The 26,427-nt window shown below is 39.6% G+C and overlaps 1 pseudogene; it reads right to left on the minus strand.

Annotated features, from left to right (window-relative positions):
* The window catches only part of LOC121970277, a 99,597-nt pseudogene extending 80,844 nt beyond the window's left edge, over positions 1–18,753 (minus strand).
* Positions 18,754–26,427: the final 7,674 nt, after the last annotated feature.

Genomic DNA, 26,427 nt, shown 5'->3' on the forward strand with positions numbered 1-26,427 from the left:
CATCGACGGTTGAGCGGCAACCTTAAACCCCGGTCTTCAACAAATCGTCATGCAGCGACGTTAAACCCATGTCTCCATCGACGGTCAAGCGGCGACCTTAAACTCCTGCCTTAGAAGATCGTCTAGCGGAGACGTTAAAACCCAAAGTCGAGCGGCGACTATAAACACCGGAGGTACAAGCCTAGCGAATATTTCAATAATGAAAGTACGGTCATAATAGTCAATCGGAACTATATAGCCAAATACTTTAGCAAACAGATGGCATATGAAGAAAGAGCCCCAAAAGGATTTCATTGATAATTGGTTACTGCTGAACGACAGGAGTACATTCAATATAACATTCTCTACCGACCCCTCGCTCACTCGATATATTTGAAGGCCTAGTCGGGAATGGGCTCAAGGAGCGGTTCACGTCTTTATCAGACAAAGCCTCGGAGACATGACCGTTCGCCTTCAATTGGCTGAGCATCGCATCGATCGCCAACTCAAACGATCGGGCTATCCGATCGGTCGTCTTCTCCAGAAATAGGTCCGAGCGAAGGTATTGTTGCTTCAGGACCGGGAAGCGACCCGGCTCAGCCTCCTGATAGGTAGTCAGAGCAGCACGGGAGGCCGCCAGCTCATCCTCGAGGCTCTTCACTTGGTCTTTGAGGTCAGCCTCTTTAGCCGAGCGGCTCTCTCGCTCGCCAGTCAGCAGGCCCTCCGCATTCTTCAGCTTCTCGGCCAGCTGCCAAGCATCTTGGTTTTTCTGCTCCAAGTCGGCGATAGCTCGTTGTTTCCTTTTGGAAGCCAGCTCGAGTTTATGATCGTAGGTCTTCAATTGCACCTCGATCTGGCCCATCTTACTGGCGTGTTCGGCCGACTTCTACTGCTCCTCTGCGATGAGCTGTTGGGTCTTCTTCAGTTCGGCCTGCAGACGGGCGGGCATTGGCACCTAGGAGGAGGCTTCTCCAGAAATTTTGAGCTTCTTCAGCTCATCCTCCACTTGTTCCAGCCGCTGGCACATGGCAATATTTTCCACCCAATACTGCAAGCAAATATTAGTGTCGAGCGGAGGTAACTTATAAATTGATTATTGAAAATACTAACCCCGGTGGACATCTCCAGATGGCTATCAGCAAGCGCGTCCGGGGGGGTTCATGGTCGTTCGTGCCCTCGCTTCCTCCCAGATGCGAGCGAGCCGACCACATAAATAGACTTGATGCTGGGAGAGCTGGGTTGGTCGCTTGGCGTAAGAAAGTCCTCCGTCGACAAGCGAAGAGTGGCGGTGACGGATCGTCGCCCGCTCGGCGCCGAGTGAGAAGAAGCGCTCGGTCCTGAAGTATGGGCAGGGGAGACTGGAAGGACAGCGGATCGTGTTATCTTCCGCCTAGATGGTGGCAAGGAAGTGATTGGTTGCACGTGAGCAGCTCTGGTAACTCAGCCACAGACGGAGTCTGATCGGAAGAGGTAGCCTCTATTGTTGCAGGAGCAGCTGGAGACGGGGTGCCCCCACCTGCAGAGGCTTAGAAGGCCGAGGTGGCGGAACGGGAAGGCGCGTCCGTTCGACGTCTCTTGCGGGAGAGCGGTACTTCATCGCCCGAGGACCCCGAACCCTCAGCAGGGATGACGGGTGGTGCTTCTCGGACCGATCCTGGGTCGGTCGCCCCTCCTGCACTGGCCGTCTACTCGGCGGTTCCATCGCCCGCAGTTGTTGTTTCCCAGCTGTGCCCTCCTGTGAGCCAACAGGGGTCAGGCCGAGCCATTCCATCTCCTTGGCCGCGGCTGCTTCAATCTCGGCCTGCTTGGCCTTCATAATGTCGGCTGCTCGAGCGCGCATCATGATGTCGGCTGCAAAAGAAAAACAGAATCAGTTAAACTCAAAGGAAGAAGGTTGAGAAATTTCGTACCTAGGCTGCTCGGGAGCTTCGTTCGGATCGGACTTAGCCCGAACGTGTACATCACACCCTCTGGCAACAGCTTGTGAATGTCGAACTTCAGGCCGACCAGTATATTAGCAATGTGGAGGTAATCCGGTCGGATCTTGTATCTCTTCAGATCAGGTTGAGTAGGGAGCTCGACCTGCCACTTGGTCCGGAAGCAGGGCCGCTCGAGGAGTCTCAGGAAGAAGAAGTACTCCTTCCAGTGCTTGTTGGAGGTAGGCATTTTGTCGAAGAAGACTAGACCGATCCGAGATTGGAAAAGGTACGTGCCTAGCTCGGACTGTTTGGGGTAATAAAAGTAATGGAAGACCTGAGGGGTCAGTGGAATGTTGTGCACTCGGAACAACACTACCACGCCGCACAGCAGACGGAAGGAGTTAGGGACGAGCTGGGCGAGCGGGGCGCGAAAGTAGTTGCAGACCTCGGTTATGAAGGGGTGGATGAGAAACCGAAGGCTGGCCACGAACTGATCTCGAAAGAAACAAACTGTGCCGATCGACGGGTCATTGGGTCGATCGAACGGGGAGGCTAAAATTATTTCGTGGTCAGAGGGGATGTCGTAGACGTTTATGAGACTCGCGGCGTCGCCCGCGTCGAACCGAGTCTCCATGGTAGTGTACTAGAGACTGGGAGCGGGGTCGGACGGCTGCGAGAAGCTCGCCATTGTCGGGAAATGAAAAGGCAGAAGGTTCGACGGAGAAGATGATCGAGGAAAACTAGGCGGAAACGGGAACAAGAAAGCTATGGAAACTACGCACAAACGGAGATTGGGAAAGGTCGAAAGGCTTCCAAAGAGAAAGGCCGCTGAAGGAGGAAGTCGAGAGTCGTCGGAACGCTGGAAGCAAGCAAAATCGTCGAAGCAAACTGTCGAAGAGCAGAAAGAGAACGCAGAGGAAGAAATGGTGACACTAAGGCTTTATAAAGATGGGCGCGGCCAACCAGAGTCGTCCGATCTAGGGCACGGGACTTGGAGCGCACATCCGATCGTTGAATTCGAACAGCCAAATATCACATCAGCAGCTGTCACCTAGGACGTACGGCGCCTGTGCCGGCGACACATGGCACCCTCCCACAGGGCAACATTTAATGGGCGGGGGCACGTGCTCGGCCTTAATAGAGATGATTTGCGCGTATTCCGAGGAGATTTGGGCAACGTCAGTATTGACCGACCGGCTCGCGCCCCTCCGGGGGCGATAAGGAAAAATCCAAGCGCAAAGGCTTAAAGCGCCGATCGGCCGAGAAAGACCAGTCCTACACGGGTTGATCGGGATCCAACCGGCTCATTGGCTGATTAGCCAATTGGTCACCAGACTGCTTGTCCAGTCAGTCGGACTTGCAGCCTCCTTCGACTAGACTTAAGGGGGAGGCACGTGATCAGGTGATAAGGTAGGGTCAGTCCAACAGGTGGTCAAAGTGGGCAACGTTAGGCGAGCGTCCGATCGGGCGAACTACCTTCCCGATCAGCAGATAGAGTAGCCGGTCCAACACTTCGACAGCTCGGTCAGACACCGAGCTTCCGACGCTCATAAAGCTCAACCAGGGAGACACGAAGGCCGAGCGGCCATCCCGCTCGGCAAACAGTGGATGCAGCCTTGACTCGACAGGCAGGACTCCTTCGCCCGACGAGGTATAGCCGGCAGCAGCTCATCGACCGAATGGACGCTTGTCCCGGCCGTTGCATCGTCCGGACGGCCGACTGGCCGAGCGGCTCTCCCGCTCGGCCCAATAACAGACAAAGGGAGCAGTTGGTAATATCTTCCTGGGATCAGTGCCATTGACAGGCGACGTGGTCGGCGGCGTAGGCAGACAAAGAATCGTACGATGGAAGTTTTCACTATCGCGTTAGGCACGCTTTTCTGACGCATCCTTTCCAGGTATGCTTGGAGAAGCGTTCACGCCTCAGGAAGCGTGCACGCGCCTCTCAAGAGCCCTATATAAGAACCCCCAGACTTTGTCGGAGGTATGTTGGGAATTACTGTAGCTACAGTTACGCTGCTCCTTTCTACTTCATTCTTCGTTCGCTTGTCGGTGACTGACTTGAGCGTCGGAGGGCCATCGCCGGGGAACCCCTCCCTGGCTCGGCACTAACGACTCTGTGGTTGCAGGCTTAGCTCGTCGGAGGTCCGCATCGCCTTCAGTCGACATCCCGTCAACGTGAGCGTCATCTTCCCAGCGTTCGTCTACTCGCACTCGGACAGGATCAACCACCTATCAAGTTACTCATCCCTCGAATATACCAAGCCCTCAACTCACTTTTCATACCATCCTTTAATGTCTTCACTTACGAAGTCCACCTCCTTCACTCAAGAGCGCTTCAAGCCACCATGTGTACAAATCAAGTCCTACACAACTCCATACACGTGTTAGATACAATAATGAGCGTAACTTAAACTCTTTACCCAAACCATCAAATCAAATCAACCCTAACCTCAAAAAGGTCTGTTGAACCAATAATATTCCCATTTTTATGGTTAGCCCCATTGTTTATGATTGGCAATATGTTTAAATTAGGTAAGCATCAACAAAAAAAATATATGAAAATTTAGAATTTAAATAGACTCCCCCTATACTTAAACTTCCATTATTAAGTTATGAATTTACTAGAAAGAACACCTTCTAACTTAACCCTTCACTCTTTTCCTCGATTGTCATTCATATAAAAGATTACACCCAAATCAATCTAAAATCAATAACTTTAACAATAAAATGTATTCTATATCCCAAGTATGCAAACATATCAGAGACCTAAAGCAATTGGATTCCAGACCTAGGTGGTAGTTGGCAGAGCCGAAGCGATTAGAGGAAATAATCAACTATTCCTCCACCTCTGGTAGTTCACCATAAAGGGAAAAATCTGACCATCCTCTACATCTACTTCCAACAAACCCCATTATGACATCATGCAAACACCTCTTGCGAGCATTGTAAAGGCATGGTTGGCATCCTCTCCCCGAACTGTTGGTCAATGAGGTGGGCATCTTGTTTATAAAGGAAGTAAAGCACAACTTATTTTCGAGATCTCGTAGCAACCTCTCCTTTTGGTTGTCACCTCTTCTAACAAAGGTTAATATAGAAGCTACAAGCATCTCTACTAACCCTCCATTGCTCACCCCACTACTCATCCTCTGTAATCATTCCTGCATTCCTGTAGAAGACTAATTCCTTTCCCCTCCATAAGATAGAAGGTCAATCTCTCTCTTAATTGTTCACTATAGCAAAAAAATAAAAATGAGAAAGTATTCAAGTTGTGACCACACTTTAATTAGATTTTGCCCAAGCTAAACAACAATTGTTGCAAAGTTATTAGGATATGCTCTATTGATTGTTGTAAACTGACATTTACAAAACTACTATTATTTTGCTCCAACACATCTGATTGCAAACTACAATGGAAATCAAGGCTAATGCATCATGATAACCCAATATTGAAATTGGTTTATATAACTAGTAAATTGTAACCTCCATTGAAATTTCTTTGATAAAAAAAAAAGATAGCTCAGTGCACAAAGCTCCCGCCATACGGGGTCCTATGGAAAAATTCATTGTACGTAGTCCTACCCTGCTTTTTGCAAGAGGTTGTTTCCATGATTCGAACCCACGACCTTTTGATCACATGAAAACAACTTTACCATTGTGCCAAGGCTCCCCTTCGATTGAAATTTCTTTGATGTAGTTGATTAATTTAAACTTTTTGCATTGAATTAATTTTTATTAAAAAAATTGCATATCATCATATATCATTGAAAACCTTCAAAATATATATATATATATATATATATATATATATATATATATATATATATATATATACACCACAAAAAAAAAAGAAAAAAAAAACACTATCATAAAAAAGATAAAATCTATTATAAAAAAGAAAGCATACAAGTAGTACTATTCTACAAATAATGTTATTCAGTTTAGTTACCACATCAATTAAAAAAACACTATCATTTCTCCTTTGCCATAATGTATTATTTTATTTTATAAGCATCATTAATACCAATAATCTTAGATTGGTATACTCAAAGAAACCGCCGCCACCACTATTTAAGAGATACAAGATATAGATGTCAGTTGTAAAGGCCAATAATAAATTTGCAAGAAGAGCTTAGATTACGTAAATCAAGAGAGGCCATTTGGATCTAAATGATTTTAGGTACAGAACCTTCTCACACATAGCTCCATTAATTATAAAAGACTTCACACACCATCACATCATCCTATATATTGTGGAAACTCATATTTTTTAAAATAACAATTGTCATAAGCCTAAACATATTATGACAAAGGCCTAGACATATTAAGGCAAACCGAGACATATTAAGACAAGCACCTATTTTTTTAACGAAAGAATGGATCCTAATACATTTATTGATTGGTTAACCAAAATGTTAAAGACGAAAACTACATTAACTATATTACATGATCTTTACTAAATGAGTATAGTTTGGTAAAACACACTTAATGGATCCGTTAGAAAATATTGGTTATCTATCTAAGACATTAGCAATCACTACAAATGGAAACAAGATATCAATCAATTGTATAACAAATTTAAAAGGCTAAAATAATCAAAGTAGAATTATAATCACAATTTTAAAATTTATGACAGTGTAATAATATTAGCCAAGGATTTAGGTTGAGCCTTCAATTTATTAATTTATTAATGCACATAGATTAGAAATTCAATGAGAATGTAATTTAATTTCATTTACTAATCTATTAATATAATCTTGAGAGTAAGAAAATTTTATAGTTTAATTATCATTTCTACATCTATTACATTATTGACCAAAACTACAAACCTCAAGTTAAAAGTAAAGTAGATTATCAAAAGGTAAACACTCAAACCTCCCACTTTACCATGAACCTGTAGTAGAACTACAAAAATTGAGTTTAGAAAAAAAAATCCTCTAATGACTTAACCATGGATGATCCTCATTTGACTTTAAAAGTTTGAGAGTTGGACCATAGAATATTCCTTTGATGTCTCCAATGACACCAAATTGTAAATCTCTAATCTCTCTATCGTAGAAAATTCCCTTGAGAACTTGACTTTAAATTATAATCTATAAAAAAATGTTTTAAAGAAAATCTAATCTGACCCCTTTAAAAATAAGACCTTCAATTGAATCTCAACCCTCAATTGAAAATAGACTCAAGAGACCATTAATATGCTATCAAAACTCTATCACAATGAGTGACCCTATCCAAAGATTTGATAACCCTTTTCTTGAGTCTTCATAGGAGACCCCTAACAATACATTACTCGAGCTGCCTAAAGGACCCTTGATAATCTTTTACTCAAATTTCTCAAGAACCTTCTGACAAATTTTTATTTAAGCCTTCCAAAGAGGCCCCTAACAATCCATTGCATGAGCTTTCTAAAAGTTTCCTAACGATGCTTTACCCAAATCTTTTAAAAAGTCTTTTATAATCCTTCACTAGAACTTCTAAAAAGCCTTGCTGACTCCTTTACTTTAGCCTCCTAAAAAACCCTCACCATCCTTTTTGAGTTTTTGTAGTGCCTTATGCAACTCACCACATTTAATTAAAAAACCTTCCACATGTTATTGACTATGATTCAAGTCTATGATTGTCGTACTACCTTAGGGATTCAAAATAACTAAATAAAAAGAATAAAAGGGCAAAACATGAAGGAAAGTTAAAATCACTAATAATAATTCTAGACAATTATAGTGTGTCCATTTTGACTTTAAAGCTCATTGGCATATTACTTTAGCTTTTTTGCCTACTTTTATAAGTCAAACTAAAAGTTCTATTACATGTATATATAACAGAGATACATGTCACTACTAGGACAATGTACTAGGAGAAAGATTTTTATAAGAAATAAACTGATGCACCTCATAGACTTAAAAGATAGTGATTTATAAGGTACCTATGCATTAATTAGCCCTACAAATTAGATAAGGAGACCTACTAAAGAATTTACTATTCTTATCATATGAAAAACTGAATATAGCGTATGTTTATTCAATTTACCAATATATATAAATATTAGTTCAATTTTCAAATTAAAGACTATGTTAAAGTTCTAAGAGACATGTGAGCCTATATCTTTATACATTGAGTTTATCTCACAGGCGAGTAACATAGAGTATTTCTAGATCAGAGAGACAGTATCTAGAGACTGTTTTCAGACTCATTAAACGAGTAAAAAGGAAGAGAAATAGAGCAAATATGAATATCTATTTGTTACACGAGGGACCATCCAAGAATGGATAAGAAAGAATTATGCTTCATGAGGCAATAACTACTTGTATTTGAACAATCAAAGAAAGCGCAAGCAACTCGCTTGAAGTTGAGTTCTCCTACTTTGGAGAGAAAGATACAATATTTGAGAATAAATTTAAGGTTTCTTTCAAAATTTTTAGTTTTAAACTTCTACAATTTGTCAAATATTAATAGTTGTTTAGTTTATTAGAGTTTTTTGGGATAAGATAGGTCTTTATTTTTTAAAGAACTCATCTTATAATAAATATACTAAAGGGTTAGAATCATAATTGATCATCTTTCAATTTTGTAACATATTCTCCTCTTTAGTGAGCTATGAGAGTTTTGGCGGTACATTTTTTTTATAATGCATCACTTGATCTTCATAGTTTAGCCTACAAAATAGGTTTAGATCCCATGTAATGGATATTCTTTGATTGAATGAAACTTTCCATCTTTGTGAGATTCTGTGTGAGATCATTATCGGTGCTGTATCAAGCAGTATCAAAGATGAATTTTCAATTCCACATTGTGTTCTCATTCTTCCTCTCCCACAAATAACTCTTGTTTCCCATCTCAAAAACCTCCAAGTGCACATGTTTCTAACATACTATATAACATATATTGAAAAAAAAACCTTCAAAACTAGAATGATGCGCAGAAATTTCTAAAAACAAACAATAAAGCATCTAAGCAATCAGTATAGTGTATGCATGCACACAGCAACTTAATAGTTTACCTGGTAGCAGCTGATTTTTAGTGGGGCACCAGGTGGAAGTTCACTTTGGATGGCATAAAATGCTTCCATTTTAAATGAATTAGTTTGATAGAAAGAAAGCACTTTAACACTTGGAATCAGTTGTCCCTTACGTACTAAAACATTACTTGACACAGTTGTAATAGGACCTTCATCCATTGCAAAGTTAACTGAGAAAGGAAAAGAGTCTAACACCTGTAATCACCAATGAACATGCTTAGGTATATAAACTAGGAAGACTATGTACAGCAAATGGTCGAAACTGAAAACAAAAAATGGAAGCTTCATCTAACGAAAAGATTACCACTATACATGTTTCACTATTTCTGTTTCAACTTTTTCTAAAAGTAGAAGCACCTAATGGAAAGTTGTTAGCAAAACACTTAGGCCCTATCTGGAAGAAGAATATTCTCATGGAGATATTGAACTGCAAACGGACAAAAATCTGAACCAAACTACAAAGAAAATTATTTTCATGGAGGCACAATCCATAATGGCATGCATATATAAATCCGTCACAAACCCAAACCCAGTATTATCAAGAGACTCATGCAAGAAGTTACCCTATATATAAACCAAAAATGTTTTCAAGGAATCTAACCTAGGCAGCAATGTTGCTACTGCTATAGAAAATGATCCAGTTCATTTGTGTCACTTGCATTGGCAAACCAATGCACAGCAGCAGAATTGCAAAATAAGATGTACCTATGAAGTGGCCATGTAATATGTATAAATAAGATACAACACAAGGAACCCTTAGTATTTTGCCATGCACAATAATAGAGAAAATATTGGCAATAAGACAGGAATGTTTAACAGTTGAAGACAGCATAGAGAAATATGCTAATCCATGAGAGTAACCAGAGAATATGCGGCTAAGCATGCAGTCTCAATTTAATGCTAATGTGAATCCATAAACAATATATCTGTGAAAATGATCACATAGTACAATATGTGACATAATGAAGTGGATAAAATAAATAACATAACCAACAAAATCCTCATACAACTTTACCTTGAAACTTCAAAAGAGAATTCCCAGGTTATGAATTACATTTTGAGCTACTCTCCTAATGGTGCATAAATAATAAATAATTCACTTTGACCAAAATAAATTAAATCTAAAATCAAATTGCTTTAGCTGCACAAAATGGTCGACAAACTAATTTGGAAATCAGTTCATGACAACATTTTCACTTGGAATTTTGTGCTAGTTCATTTGCATCTAAAGAATTGCATCTAGGGGATATATATCATAATGATGCTTAAACAGCTCACATTCATCAAAACAAGCCCATTTCAAAATTAGCTAGCAAGATGATTACATGGCCAACAAGCTAATTTCAAAATTGGCTTATATAAGCAGTTTCCTTGAAAATCCTATGTGTGGGACCATTTCTACTTTAAAAGCATTTCAGTACTACATTTTCGGCTAAAATTATCAAATTTTTAATTTAATTTCACTTATATTTTGGAAAAAAAAAAATTCTCTTAAATTACAAAATTGTATCACTTTGATGTATCTATTTTTTAAAAAAATCATTTAGTATTTCTTTTCATAATGTTTTAAATTTATAACTTTTCTAAAAACTAAATTTTTTTATGATTGTTTAAATTTTAACTCATTTAGAAGTTTTTAAGAATTTACATTACTTAACCCTGTATTGCTTTATTTTAAAATTTTATATTATTTTATTTTGGTGTTTTTATATATATTTTTTTAATTTATATCTTATGTAGCAAGATAAATGTGTTAAACAGATTGAGCGGCCTCATGAGTGGATGTGGCTGATTTTTCTATTTGCGGGTGAGGATGTAGTAGTTAGTTTGAGTGCAATTATGACCAAAAAAATTATAGGTGGGGCATCCAATTGATGTTTAAGAAAAAATGGTGCTTTTGACGTTTCTGTTATGGACCGAGCTCATACAACAAAAGAGAATCTGGAGCCCATCAAATATAAGAGATACATGCACGGCAGATTTAGAAAGGATGGTGCAAATCAAGAGAATTGATTCATCTATAGTAATTTATAGTAATTGATTTTATTTGAGTCAAGTATCTTTTATTTTAAGTAGAATTGAGTCTAGTATCTTTAACCTTTCTTATTCAGGGGTTGTCTTCTTTCTTCGTCGGAAAGGAGCGTCCTAGTTGTATTTAAATGGTTGAAATAATGCAATAAAGATTATCATAGAATTTACAAAAAGAAATTAAATCCATGGACCGAGAGGTTCTCTAATTTCCTCGAGTCTTTAATCCCCCTACCACCATAGGTCGTCCAGGTCGTAAAACTAAGAAGATGAAGGTTGATCCTGTCAACCAACCGATAAACCGTCCCATTACGGGATCCATAGCCAAGGGTCTCAACAAATTGGTATCAAAGCCCGTCGTAAGGGTGACTCACAAGCACTTCAACAACGTTTTGATGCGTTTCTCAAAATCAACCAAGAGGACAAAGCTTCCAATGAAAAACGGCAGCAGCTCATCCATGCTCAACTAGAGGAATTGTCGAAAAACTTTTCTAATCTACACTCGCACAACAGCCATCGAGGTGAAGAGAGCAGCAATCATCCCGATCCACAAGGGCACTACTCGAAAGGGTATCGTGGCCATGAGGAGGGATCCTCATATATACTACGATATTCGAAACTAGATTTCCCACGTTATGATGGTGAGTTTGATCCTTTGGGATGGCTCAATCGATGCGACCATTTTTTTCGCCATCAACGCACTTTGAAGGAAGAAAAGGTGGGTCTAGCCTCGTTCAATCTTGAGGGAGATGGCCAACTATGGTTCATCAAACTCGAATGTGATCGACCTCATATTCAATGGGAGGAATTCAAAGATCAGTGTAATTTGAGGTTTGGGCCACCTCTTCGCAATAATAAATTGGGCGAGCTTGCAAAACTTCAACAATCAGGATCCGTGGAAGACTACCGGCGAAAGTTCGAACAATTGGCGGCACGAGCGAGTTCCTTAACCTCAGAACAAGAAGTGCAAATATTCATTAGCGGCCTCCAAGATCACATTGCAGTGGAAGTCGAGCTTCAACACCCAGAAGATCTCACTTCGGCTATGAGTTTTTGTCGTCTTTATGAACGCCGCTCTAAACGATCTGAATCGACGATCACACCGCGGCGCACCCCCGTCCTGCCACCGAAGCAACGATTTATCAAACGATTAAATCGGACGGAAATGGAAGAACGGCGTGCCAAGGCCTTTTGTTTTAATTGCGACGAACTTTACATTCCCAATCACCATTGCAAACATCTTTTTTGACTTGAGGGATTAGAAGATTATGATGATAAGAACAAACGTCGAGGATGTTGAAATTTCCCTCAATGCGATCACCGGCACCCGTGCTCCTCAAACCATGCGGATTCAAGGACAAATTAACCACACCCCCTTGCTGGTCCTCATCGACTCAGGAAGTACTCATTACTTTTTAAATTCAGCACTTGCATCCATCTTGGGCTTATCTATTGACAAACGTCTTGCGCTCTGCGTGGCAGTAGCTAATGGGTGACGACTACAATGCCTTGGGGTCTGCCGCAATGTATTAATCCATTTGGGTGATCACAAATTTAATGTAGAATTCTTCATTCTACCATTGGGGGGCATTGGAGTAGTGTTGGGAATCAACTGGCTTCGCACCCTTGGCCTCATCCTTTGGAATTTCTCCTAGATGTGCATGAGCTTTCAACATACCGACAACACCATTTATTTACAAGGATCGGGTGCTACTCTAACAACAGAAGTGGCCTCTCTCACAACAGCTACCCTTCCAAAAGTTCATGAAAAATAACTACGACATATTCTGGAAAAGTATGCTGCAATTTTTGAGGAACCCATCGGCCTTCCACCTTTTCGCAAGTACTGTCACAAAATTTTACTTGAACAAGGTACCAACCCTATCGTGGTGCGTCCTTATAGATACCCCCATGCACAAAGAGATGAAATCGAGCATCAATGTAATGACATGATTGCCAAGGGCTTGATTAGACAAAGCGCATCTCCTTTCTCTTCGCCAGTTTTATCGGTAAAAAAAGCAGACAACACATGGCGCTTTTGTGTGGATTATAGGGCTCTCAATGAAAAGACAATTAAAGACAAGTTTCCTATCCCTGTGATCGATGAATTACATGGATCCTTTTATTTTACTAAGTTGGACCTCAGATCCCATATCACCAAATCTAAATGGAACCGGACAGCATTTCCATGACAGCTTTTCGCACTCACCATGGCCATTTTGAGTTCGTAGTAATGTCATTCGGGCTCACCAACGCCCCCTCAACTTTTCAAGCTCTTATGAATAATATCTTTGGCGATTTTCTGAGAAAATTTGTACTAGTTTTCTTTGATGATATACTTGTTTACAGTGCTTCTTGGGAGAAATATCTCCACCATTTGCAGATCATTTTTGGGATATTACAGCAGCTACACCTCTTCCTAAAAGATTCTAAGTGTTTATTTGCTCGGACAGAAATCGTCTCTTGGTCACATCATTTCTCGTTCAAGGGTAGTCGTCGATAATGGCAAAATTGAAGTAGTTCTCCATTGGCCACAACTCACTACTCTTCGTGCCCTTCGTGATTTTCTGGGGCTCACGGGGTACTATCGTAAATTTGTCCAAGGATACGGAATGTTGGCGTCCCCTCTAACTAGCCTCTTGCGAAGGAACTCTTTTGAATGGAATGAGGTGGCGGAATTGGCATTCCAAAAACTAAAGAACGCCCTTACTTCCACACCGGTACTTGCCTTGCCCGATTTCTCAAAGTCATTTGTGGTGGATTTTGATGCCTCAGATATGGGGATCAGTGCAATTCTACAGCAAGAAGGACGCCCCATTACTTTTTTTAGTCGTCCCTTGTCCCAACGACACAAGAAGTTCCCTGCTTATGAGAAAGAACTCATCGAATTGGCCAAAGCTATACGTTATTGGCATGCTTATCTTTAGGGACACAAGTTCCCGGTTCGAACTGAACACTACCGTCTAAAATTTTTATTGAAACAACGGATTACCACCTCGCCTCAACAACACTGGATTAGTAAGCTGTTGGATTTTGATTTTCTCATCGAATATCGAGCAAGCCGAAACAATGTGGCAGCAGATGCACTTTCACGTCGTGATAACAATAATGGATAGTTGACCTCTATCTCCATGCCTAAATTAAATTTAACAGAGGACATCCAATCTGAATACTCTACTTCCCCGGAAATTTAACACCTTATTTAGGTGTCACAGCGAGGTGAAGGTCGCATGGAGTACAAGGAAGGGATTTTATTCTTCAAAGGTAGAATCTATCTCCTTGCTACATCTCTCACTTCTAAAATAATAACCATGATACATAATGAGTTTCACGAAGGATATCAGAAGACATTATATAGAATTACACGAGATTTCTATTAGCCCGGGATGAAACAGCAGGTTCACATGTTTGTGCGTGAATGTCCAATCTGCCAACACAATAAAGTGGAGCATTTGAAGCCTGCGGGATTACTACAACCCTTGCCTATTTCTCACCAAGTGTGGTCGAACATGTCCATGGATTTTATTGACGGGTTGCCTCTATCTCGGGATAAAACTGTATTGTTTGTTGTTATGGATCGCTTCTCTAAGTATGCCCATTTCATCCCTTTATCACACCCATACACAGCTGTGAAAGTGGCTCGAGTTTTCTTTGATAAAATTTTTAAGCTTCACGATCTTCCAGAAACCATCATCAGTGACCGTGATACAACCTTCACTAGTTCTTTCTGGAAGGAGCCATTTCGCTTTAGTGGGACACAACTTTGTTTCTCGTCCGCTTACCATCCCCAATCGGATGGCCAGATCGAAGTCGTGAACAGGGTTATTGAGATGTATTTGCGTTACTTTACGGGAGAATTTTCAAAGAAATGGGTATATTGGATCTCTTGGTGATAATTTTGTTACAATACTGGTTATCACACGTCCCTCAAGGCCACCCTATTCGAGATCCTGTATGGGTGATCGCCTCCACGCCTATTATCATATTTGGCTAGTACTTCTCATATTGAATCAATAGATCAGGAGCTACAAACTCGAGAACAACTTCTAAAGAATCTACGAGAAAACCTTCTTGCTGCCCAAAATCGCATGAAACTTCAATATGATGCATCCCATCGGGAGGTACAGTTTGAGATAGGAGATATGGTGTTGTTAAAGCTTCAGCCTTATCATCATGTAAGTTTATCGTCCAAGAACCATTCAAAATTGTCTCCTCGCTTTTATGGGCCTTTTAAAATCATTGACCGTGTGGGTCATGTCGCTTACAAACTCTAATTGCCAGACCACGTCAAGCTCCACCCAGTTTTTCATGTGTCCTCTTTAAAAAAATATCACGACAGCATCCCTAGCGTCCCCACTCTTCCACCCATACATCAGGAAGATTACATTCCTTCTCCGCTAGCAGTTCTCGACTATCGCTCAAATCATGGATGCTCCCAAATTCTAGTTCATTGGGAGTGCTTATCCCCTGCTGAGGCTTCATGGGAAGATGCAGTGGCTATCATGGAACGTTACCCATCATTCGTGTTTACAAACAAACCGGTTTCTCAGGGAGGGAGTAATGTTATGGGTCAAGCTCATACAACAAAAGAGAATCTGGAGCCCATCAAATATAAGAGATACACGCACGATAGATTTGGTGCAAATCAAGAGAATTGATTCAGCTATAGAAATTTATAGTAATTGATTTTATTTGAGTTAAGTATCTTTTATTTCAAGTAGAATTGAGTCTAGTATCTTTTTATTTTTGGTAAGAATAAACATTTCTTATTCAAGAGTTGTCTTCTTCCTTCGTCGGGAAGGAACATCCTAGTTGTATTTAAATGGTTGAAATAATGCAATCAAGATTATCATTGAGTTTACAAAAAGAAATTAAATCCATAGATCGAGAGGTTCTCTAATTTCCTCGAGCCCTAAATCCCCCTACCACCATAGGCCGTCAAGGTTGTAAAACCAAGAAGACAAAGGTTGATCCTACCAACCAGCCGGAAAATCGTCCCATTACGCGATCCATAACCAAGGGTCTCAACAGTTTCTTAATAAGAAAAGGAGCACTTTTTAATTTTTTTTACCCATTTTTAGAATCTACTTACTACCAATTTGGTGCAAAGAAATTTAAATTGAAAAGTATAATAGAAAAAGCAAATAGAGAAGAGTGTCTTTTAGTAAAAAATGAAAACAATGGCATATTTCAGTTGAGGATTATAAATATAGGCATTCTTGATAGCATCCTCTTCTTTGTTTGTACTATTGAAGTCCAATATGGAACCGTGGACGAGTCAAATGTCTATTTCAAATGTTCTAGGCCTCTTCCTATCGATCGAATTCCTATGAAGGCTTTCACCCTTCTTTTCCAAAGGGCTAGTATTAACTATAGAGAATAATGACTAGAAAAAGAGCCCCAATGCACATAATAGAGAAGATGATTGCTTGCCTAACTTTTATCCGTGTTGAGGATTGTCAACTTGTCTAGTTCTCTTTCAAGCATAGCCCCTTCAAAATATTAACTACGTGTTTTAATAAATTTCCCTTCAATATAATTTTTATTTAATCAAGTAAACACAAAATATATAAATATATGGAATTTAAGTTTAGTAATATTAGACATAGCAATGCAATTGTTACACTAAAAGATAATGAATTACTTGTAAGAGTTTAAACTATCTAGGGTTGTTTTTTCTAAAAGATAGAGATGTTTTATATAGGATACAAGTAGGGTAGTTAAAATGGAGGGTGTCAGATTTTCATTGTGATCATAAGGTACCTCTAAAGTTAAAAGAGAAATTTTGCAAAATGACAGTTAGCCTACTATATTATATGGAGCTAAATGTTGGGGCTATGGAGCCAGCATATGACCAAAAGATAAGAATCGTATAGATGAAGATGTTAAGATAGATATACAGATATACGAGGATGGATAAAATAAAAAATGAGAACATTAAAGAAAAAGTCAAAGTTACACCTATTAAGGAAAAACTCTGAGAGACACGTTTAAAATGATATGAACACATACTTAAGCATCTAATAAATATCTCAGTTAGGCAATACGAGAGCATGATAAATACGCATATTAATAAAGGAAGAGGGAGGACCAAATAAGACTTGGTTACAACAATAACATAGGATATGAGGATATAATAAGGGATCAAGCTCAATGACATATGAGGATCTATATACTCAACTCCATTCAATGGGATAAAAGCTTGATTGTTGTTGTAATATAGTATAAGATGTTGTCAAGTTTTTTCTAATCAAGTAATAATGTTCAATAGCTAAGTAGTCATCCTGCTATAACTTAACTTTACAAAGGAAAGAACTTTCTTCCAAGGCTTATGTTAAAATATTTGATTGGGTAACACTTCTCTTAAATGCTTAGGTAATTAGGATAGTTCCAATTTACTGATTCTTGGTTTGATATGCTCTCTACATTAACCTCAACTATGTTAAACCTTACCAAACATCATGTGATTAGCCAAAGTCCAATGCATTTGGCATAGGCAGACTAATGATGAGTCATGGGCATAGAAATGATGTCATTAAACAAGACTATATGGAAAATAAATTAAGATTTGGAAATCAAGTTATGTGGAACTAGACAACCACAATAGTGGAGCATTATAAAAGTAGAAATTCTCACCTCATAATCCTTAACCTTGAATGTGGGATTGAGCATAGCACAATGAAGGGCACAACCCCTAGCAACACATTCACTAGCATTGAGAGTCCGGCTTGGTTCTTTCCTAAAGAAATCTGTCAAAATCCTTGTTATTGCAGGGATTCGGGACCCAGAGCCAACAAGCTCAATGGTGTTGATTTTATCATGTTTCAGTCCCGAATGTTCTAAAGCTAGTCTGCATGGTTCCAAGAGCCTGTCAAACAAACTTGTGCAGAGTCTCTCAAATTCTTCCCTCTTGATGTACCCCTTCACATCTTTCTCATCCATCAAACACTCTATATTCAGGGGCGCCTCTGGGTTTGCACTTAGAACCCTCTTTAGTTTCTCACAATCAGCCCTCAACCTGATGCTGGCTCGTACATTAGAATGTACATCAATCTTGTACTGCTCCTTGAATTGCTCGGAAAAGTGGTTGAACAGTACCTCATCGAAATCCCTCCCACCCAAATTTGCATCGAAAGCATGTGATAGAACATTCATTTTGTCAGACCCGAAGTTCACAACGGAAACCTGGGTGTCGCAATGACCAATATCGATAAAAACTACACAGGATGAAGAGCCCCGGGGATGATGGTCGGTCTTATAGATTCCATACCCTAATGCCGTCGCTGCACAGTCGTGCATCAATCGCAGCGGCTTCAGGCCAGCAATTGCAGCAGCATCGAGATAGGCCCTCCGTTGGATATCGGAGAAGTAGGAGGGAATCCCAATGACGCAATCGGTGACCACGGTCTCCAGGTTCTTCTCCGAGATCTGCTTGAGGTGGGCAAGGAGCATGGCGAGGATCTGGACGGGGGTGAAAGAGCGCTGTTCGTTCAGGAAGTTGACGCAGAGCAAGATCCCTCCGTCAGGGGCCTCAGAGGCATTGAATGGGAGGCGGCGAAGGTCATCCTGAATAACGGGATCGCGGAAAGGGCGGCCAATGAGGCGCTTGACTTGGGAGACGGTGTCTTTGGGGAAGCGGGAGGCGGTGGCAGCGCCGGCAGTCCCGAGAAAACGCTGTTTGTCGCCGAAGCAGACCACAGCCGGAGTCTCACGGTTGGACTCGTCGTTGAGGAGGACGTCGATGCCGCGCTGCCGCACGGTGCCGATGACGCAGCTGTCATTGCCAACGTCGAAGCCAACTACGCTCATCTCGGAGTTTGCACTCAATTACGAAGAGCGAAGGAGAAATTCGAGGTCGGGATCAGGAATGAGAAGAACCCTAGAGAGAGAGAGAGGAGCGAGGGTGTGGAGGAGAGGGATTGAAGGAGAGCAAAACATGGAGACTGCATCCTTCAGCGCAAAAAGGCACATGAGAAACGAATTCTAGAAACCGCGGGAAACGCGAATCCTGCTCCCTGAGTAACCCTGGCATAACTTCGACACTGTGCGTCTCTAAGACATCAACCCCGTCTAGCTTTCCAAATGGTAAACAGCCATGATTTTGTGTGTATTCTTTAATTTGGTCTTTAAATAAAGGGGCTGAGTTTAGAGTTTGCATGGTTTGAGTTTTTGTAGTCATTTGAAATTATCTTGTTCTTCTTGCTTGAGAATCTGATAGGGATCTTTAAAAACTAAAAGTTTTCCTAACTTTTCTTTGGATTTTTCGATTTGTCATATGGAGAGATTTTGAAGTTTTTCAATAACATCTTTAGGTAAAGGTGCAAGACTGGATCTGAAGCTAGGTGTTATTTTGTTTGGTAATACAAGTAAGGGTGCTTGAGGAACTTTGGTAATCACTAGGTTGAGCAAAACCTATTGCTGGTGGTTCAATTGGTTCTATGACTTGTATGGAATTCCTAAATATTTGAGTGTTCTTGATTATGATGAAAGAGTTCATATAATGACTTGTTACTAGCTTTTACTCACACAAGTGTTTTCTTGGGCTTACGGAGACCTCTCGCATATTTGCTAAGGTAAGACTTGTTATTTTGTTAAAGCTAGTAAATCTTGCTCTGATACCAATAAATCAACGAGGAAGAGAAGTGATAAAGAGAATTGATTCGTGCAGAGTGGGGGAAAAGGTGTTGGATCAAGACACAAGTTAGAAATAACTGAGAGAAGAACTTACTTGATGTTGCAGACTCAGCTTACTTCAAACTTACAGATTTATTTCCTGAAGAGAAGTTTTTACAACTATTACCAAAGTAGGGTTCAAGTATTGCTTGATGCTATGCAATGGCTTACATATCCTCCTTATATAGGATTAGAAAGAGGAATCTCGGGTGCTCCTTGGGCATCATCGACAGGTTCTACTTTTTATCCTGATAAGAGGGAATCTTATGCACTGTACAACACGACACACAAAAATTATTCGGTGCTCTTACTATTACACCTTTACAGCTAGAGCATTATTAGATGTTCATATTATTGCACCACCTTTACAGCTTGGTTGTTAGGTGTTGATACTACTAGGGGTTGTATGTAACACCCATGAAATATTTAAACTACACATATGGGTATTCTCTTTGAGAATAAAAGAAAAAAAAAAGAAATAGAACCAAAAAGAAATAAAAAGAGAGAGGAGTTAAGTTTTGAACCTTGAACCTCTCACAATAGATAAAGCTAAATTGGTGTATGATAACCACTAGAGACATGAATGATATATGATTAGCAAGGAATGGAAATTTTAGTTAAAGGTAAGAGTATGATTAAGTAAGGAAGCAAGAAAATATCAAGTAGCTTTCCTCCTCTTCCTCTTGATTAAGAGAAGAAGCAAGCAAAATGACAAATTATCTTTTTCTTCTTCCTCTTACCATTTTCGTAGGAATGAAGAGGGTGAGCCAATAGAGGAGTCAAGGGGATGAATTGAGACATTTTTCTTTTTTTTTTCTTCCTCATTAAGGATAAATAGGAATAAGAGAAGAGAAGGGAAAGAAATATTGGTTACTTCTTCCTCCTTCTTCTTCCTCCTCCTTCTTTCTCCTTATTCCTCCACCGAGACCTAGAGCTCCTCCCTCTCCCATTTTCGAATCCAAGTTAAGTATTCTCCCTAAGAAAACTAATTCACAAGAAGGAGTCCTCAAGATCTACCCCTTACAAGCAAGAGAAGAAAAAGGGAGAACTAGGAAGAGAAGCTTCTTCTTCCTCTTCACAAGAGTACTTTCTTTTAAGAAAAACTAAGCAAGAAGTTGTGAGTATCCCCTCACCTATGGTACAAGTTGTTCATATGTCTTCCATGAGTTTAGATTGTGTAAAAAAAAAACTTAAGGTCTCTTCTTTAAACTTTCGGCCACTAAAGCATGAAGGAAAGAAAACTTAAGAAAAACTTGAAATCAAATCTAGTATGCTCATGGTTTTTCTTTATGATATGATATGAAGTTCTTATGCTTACATGTTGTTAAAACCTAGATGCCTCCACTTAGGGTTTCGGCCATGATACGATTAAAGGCTTAGGAAAGCTTAAAACCAAATCTAATATGCTCATGGTTTTCTTTATGATATGATATGAAGTTTTTATGCTTACATGTTGTTAAAACCTAGATGCCTCCACTTAGGGTTTCGGCCATGATAAGATTAAAGGCTTGGGAAAGCTTAAAACCAAATCTAATATGCTCATGGTTTTCTTTATGATATGATATGAAGTTCTTATGCTTACATGTTGTTAAAACCTAGATGCCTCCACTTAGGGTTTCGGCTATGATAAGATTAAAGGCTTGGGAAAGCTTAAAACCAAATCTAATATGCTCATGGTTTTCTTTATGATATGATATGAAGTTCTTATGCTTACATGTTGTTAAAACCTAGATACCTCCACTTAGGGTTTCGGCCATGGTAAGATTAAAGACTTAGGAAAGCTTAAAACCAAATCTAATATACTCATGGTTTCCTTTATGATATGATATGAAGTTCTTATGCTTACATGTTGTTAAAACCTAGATGCCTCCACTTAGGGTTTCGGCCATGGTAAGATTAAAGGCTTAGGAAAGTTTAAAACCAAATCTAATATGCTCATGATTTTCTTTATGATATGATATGAAGTTAGCTTGATGGTCTTATGCTTGCATGTTGCTTGAAACCTAGATGCCCTCCACTTAGGGATTCGGCCATGATAGAATTTAAGGGCCTAAGAAAGCTTGAAACCAAATCTAACATGCTCATGATTTTCCTTATGATATGATATAAAGTTAGCTTGATGTTTTTATGCTTGTAGGTTGCTTAGACTTAGTTTCATGCTCCTTAAAGTTTCGGCCACAACCAATTAAAGGACCTAGGAAGCTTAGAACCTAAACTAAATATGCTCATGATGTTCCTTATGGTATATGATATGAAATTGGTTTAGGGTTTACATGCTTTTATGTTGCTTGTAACCTAGATACATGCTTAACAAGTTTCGGCCACAACAAGTTAAAAGACCTAGGAAGCTTAGAACCTAAACTAAATATGCTCATGATGTTCCCTATGGTATATGATATGAAATTGGTTTAGGGTTTATATGCTTTTATGTTGCTTGTAACCTAGAGACATGCTTAACAAGTTTCAGCCACAACAAGTTAAAGGACCTAGGAAGCTTAGAACCTAAACTAAACATGCTCATGATGTTCCCTATGGTATATGATATGAAATTGGTTTAGGGTTTACATGCTTTTATGTTGTTTGTAACCTAGATCCATGCTTGGCAAGTTTCGGCCATGATAGGATTAAAAGACCTAGGAAGCTTAGAACCTAAACTAAACATGCTTATGATGTTCTTATGATAAGTGTTATGAAGTTGGTTTAGGGTTATATGCTTTTATGTTGCTTGTAACCTAGGGAAATCCCTTGCATGTTTCGGCCACTCTATGGAATTAGGGTTAGAGACCCAATCATGATTCACTATGTGTTTCACATGCTATGATATGAATTAAGAGATGCTAGTTAATGTTTTCCATGCATGATTATGTTTCCCTATGATATGTTTTATGCTTACTTATATATGCTTATGAATCATGTATGATAATGACTTTTATGATGTGCTATATGCTCAAGTATGCATGCTTTATGATATGACAAGTAAAGGCCTAAGAGATGCTTCCCTTTTTTTTGTTGGGACTAAGAGCACTCTTTATGATATGACAAGTAAAGGCCTAAAAGATGCTTCCCTTTTTGTTGGGACTAAGAGCACTCTTCATGATATGATAAGTAAAGACCTAAGAGTTGCTTCCCTATTAATTGGGACTAAGAGCACTCTTCATGATATGATAAGTAACTATGACATGCTATTTTACTTTGTATGGCTTGTACCAAGGGTTGACTCCATAAGCGCCCCTAGGCCGACGATCTATGAACGGGTCTAGTAAAAGGGATGAGCTCCTAAGTGCCCCTAGGTCGATGGTCTATGAAACGGGCCTAGTTCCTAGTAGGTTCAAGATTTGCTACCTTGGATCTATTTAGGATGCGCACATTTATGTATGTATGTGGTACAAGTCAGGCCCTCATGTTGAGATTATGTTTAAGTATTATATGATATGTTTTCTTTAAAAGACATCTTGCACATGACATGACACATGTTTTTGAAAGACATCTTGCATATACTTATACGATATGATAAGTTATGATATGATGATATGATATGTTATGAGATGATATAGCATGATGCTTCTTTATGACATGATATTATATGATGCTCTTTTATTTTATGAGATGATATAGCATGATGCTTTTTTATGACATGATATGATATGATGCTCTTTTATTTTATGAGTTGATATAGCATGATGTTTCTTTATGACATGATATGATATGATGCTCTTTTATTTTATGAGATGATATAGCATGATGTTTCTTTATGATATGATATGACATGATGCTCTTTTACTTTATGATATGATATGTTATGATGCTCTTTTACATGATATGATGTTTAGATGATTATGTCTCCATGCTATATGCTTATGTGATTATGCTATGATATATGGTTTTTGTGAGTAGGAAAGGATCTTACTAAGCCTATGTGCTTATAGTTTACTTTCCTTGTACCGCAGATAAAGGCAAAGGATGGGTGAACTAAGGGAGCAGCAGGAGAGGCAAGAGATGTGCGTGATAGTGGTTCGGCTAAAGAAAAGACCTGCTTATATTAATTTATGCATGATATGAACTCTGTCTATCTTAAGTTATGTTTTGCACGATTACTTGACACTTGTTCATGTTTATGATAGAAATTGATTTCATGACCTCATTCACTTAGATGTATACAAGAATATATAAATAAGTACTTCCGCTGCTTTAGAAAAGAAATTTTAATATGCATGTATGTTCCCCACACAGTAACCCCGCCCTATTAGCAGGAAGGGCGAGCGTTACATTGTAGTGGTAAGGGTCCACCATGTTCACACTTTGAAGTTGTCCATCCTTCTGACAACATCATTAAGCAAGTTTACTACCAACTTAAGTTGGTGGTCCACTTGCAAGGTGGTTGGGGTCCAGTCGGACCACCAATTATCCTTGGTGCTTAGACTTTTACATTCTTGTAATTTGAGTGAATGGATGATTCGTAAGTATTGAAGGGCATTTGTGGTTTGAACAACTGCTTGTCTTTGTAGTTGGTGGAGTTGTTCCCTGATGGCTTGATCATCCTCGAGGGTGATTAGGCATTGTTATCCTTGGTGCTTAGACTTTTACATTCTCGTAATTTGAGTGAATGGATGATTCGTAACTATTGAAGGACATTTGTGGTTTGAACAACTACTTGTCTTTGTAGTTGGTGGAGTTGTTCCCTGATGGCTTGATCATCCTCGAGGGTGATTGGGTATTGTCTCTATAGAAGCCTCTGATATTGTTCAGCCAGGTAGAGAGGTTGTCGAGTATCTTGATCATCTCTTGCTGGGCCTCCTTGCTGGGATTTTGCTGAACTTCCTCCAATGCTTGGGGTACTAGTTTCAGTCCCTCGAGGATCTGGGCTAGCCATTCTAAAATTAAGAGACAATTTATTAGTCTTAAAAGTGAATCTGCTAATTGATTATCTTGGCCTTCTATGTGTTCAAACTGAAACTCTTCTCGCAATCGTCTATCCATTCGTACTTCTTATTCTTCTGGGTGAGAGCTGTCATAGGGGCTAGCAGGCTATTACCGGAAGTTCGTAGAGGGTTTCTCCAGAATTGTAGCCCCTATAACAGCTCTCACCCGGAAGAATAAGAAGTACGAATGGACAGACGATTGCGAGAAGAGTTTCACAGAATTGAAAAGGAGACTGATCAGTGCTCCAATTCTCACTCTTCCGGAAGGTAACGAAGGGTTCGATATGTACAGCGACACTTCCATATTAGGACTCGGAGCTGTACTCATGCAGAACGACAAGGTCATTGCCTATGCCTCTAGGCAACTCAAAGAACATGAAAGAAATTACCCTACTCATGATTTAGAGCTAGCAGCCGTGGTCTTTGCTCTTAAAATATGGAGGCATTATCTATATGGAACACAGTGTAAGATTTATACAGATCACCAGAGTCTAAAATATTTCTTCAAACAGAAGGGCATAAACATGAGACAACGTAGATGGCTTGAGCTAGTCAAGGACTATGACTGCGAGATCTTCTACCATCCGGGAAAGGCGAACAAAGTGGCGGACGCACTCAGTAGGAAGTCCTAGGCCACCCTAGTTACCCGGAGCTATTTTAAGTTCGAGGATGAACTTTTATGAGGTATAGGGGACTGTAACACCCATAGGATCCCTAGAAATTTTACATGAATTTATGCATGATTAAATAGGTTTCATGTGGATTCTTCTTTTAAAAAAAATAAAAAAAAAAACCAAAAAGAGGCATGACCAAGGATTGAACCTTGGACCTCTTGGTAAGTGGCTCCATGTTATAACCAGTAGCCCCAGAAGGGGTGTGCTGATATGAAAAGAGGAAAATTATGGTTAAAGGTAAGGAAAGTGAAGACTTTCTTCACTAAGAAGGAGAAGTCCAAGTTTCCTTCTTCTTCTTACAATGAAAAGAGAGTTTTGCTTTCTCCCTTCATTTAGGATGAGTAAAAGAAAAGGGAAGGAAAAATTCATTTTTCTTTCTTCCTTGAATAAAAGGAGAACTGTAACACCCATAGGATTCCTAGAAATTTTACATGAATTTATGCATGATTAAATAGGTTTCATGTGGATTCTTATTTAAAAAAATAAAATAAAAAGAACCAAAAAGAGGCATGACCAAGGATTGAATCTTGGACCTCTTGGTAAGTGGTTTCATGTTATAACCAGTAGCCCCAGCAGGGGTGTGCTGATATGAAAAGAGGGAAATTATGGTTAAAGGTAAGGAAAGTGAAGGCTCTCTTCACTAAGAAGGAGAAGTCCAAGTTTCCTTCTTCTTCTTATAATGAAAAGAGAGTTTGGCTTTCTCCCTTCATTTAGGATGAGTAAAAGAAAAGGGAAGGAAAAATTCATTTTTCCTTCTTCCTTTCATTTGGAATAAAAGGAGAAAAGGAAAGAGAAATTTTCATTTTCTTCTCTTCCTCCTCCCTCCTCCTCTCCACCGAAACCAAGCTCCCTCTTCTCACCATTGCCGAGACCAAGCCAAAAGGATTCTTCTCTAGGAAAGCTTCACGAGCAAGGTTACTTCTCTTAGAGAATCAAGCGAGAGGAAGTAAGTATTCCCCCTCACCTGCAGTACAAGTAGCCTCCTACGTTTGCTATGCTTAAAATGTTTTGAAAAGAAACTTAGGGTTCGGCCATGATAAGTTTTTAAAATGAAAACATGCTTGTTTATGCTCCTTCATGATACATGATCTATTACATGTTGTTAGTTAAGCTTTCATGCTACATGTTGTATAAACAAAACCTAGAATCTTACCTTAGGTTTTGGCCAAGGATGAACATAAGGTTTAGAGCAAGATTTTGAAATCTAATCATGCTTG

This window comes from Zingiber officinale, chromosome 1B, assembly GCF_018446385.1.
Source record: "Zingiber officinale cultivar Zhangliang chromosome 1B, Zo_v1.1, whole genome shotgun sequence".
In the NCBI taxonomy this organism is placed as follows: domain Eukaryota; kingdom Viridiplantae; phylum Streptophyta; class Magnoliopsida; order Zingiberales; family Zingiberaceae; genus Zingiber; species Zingiber officinale.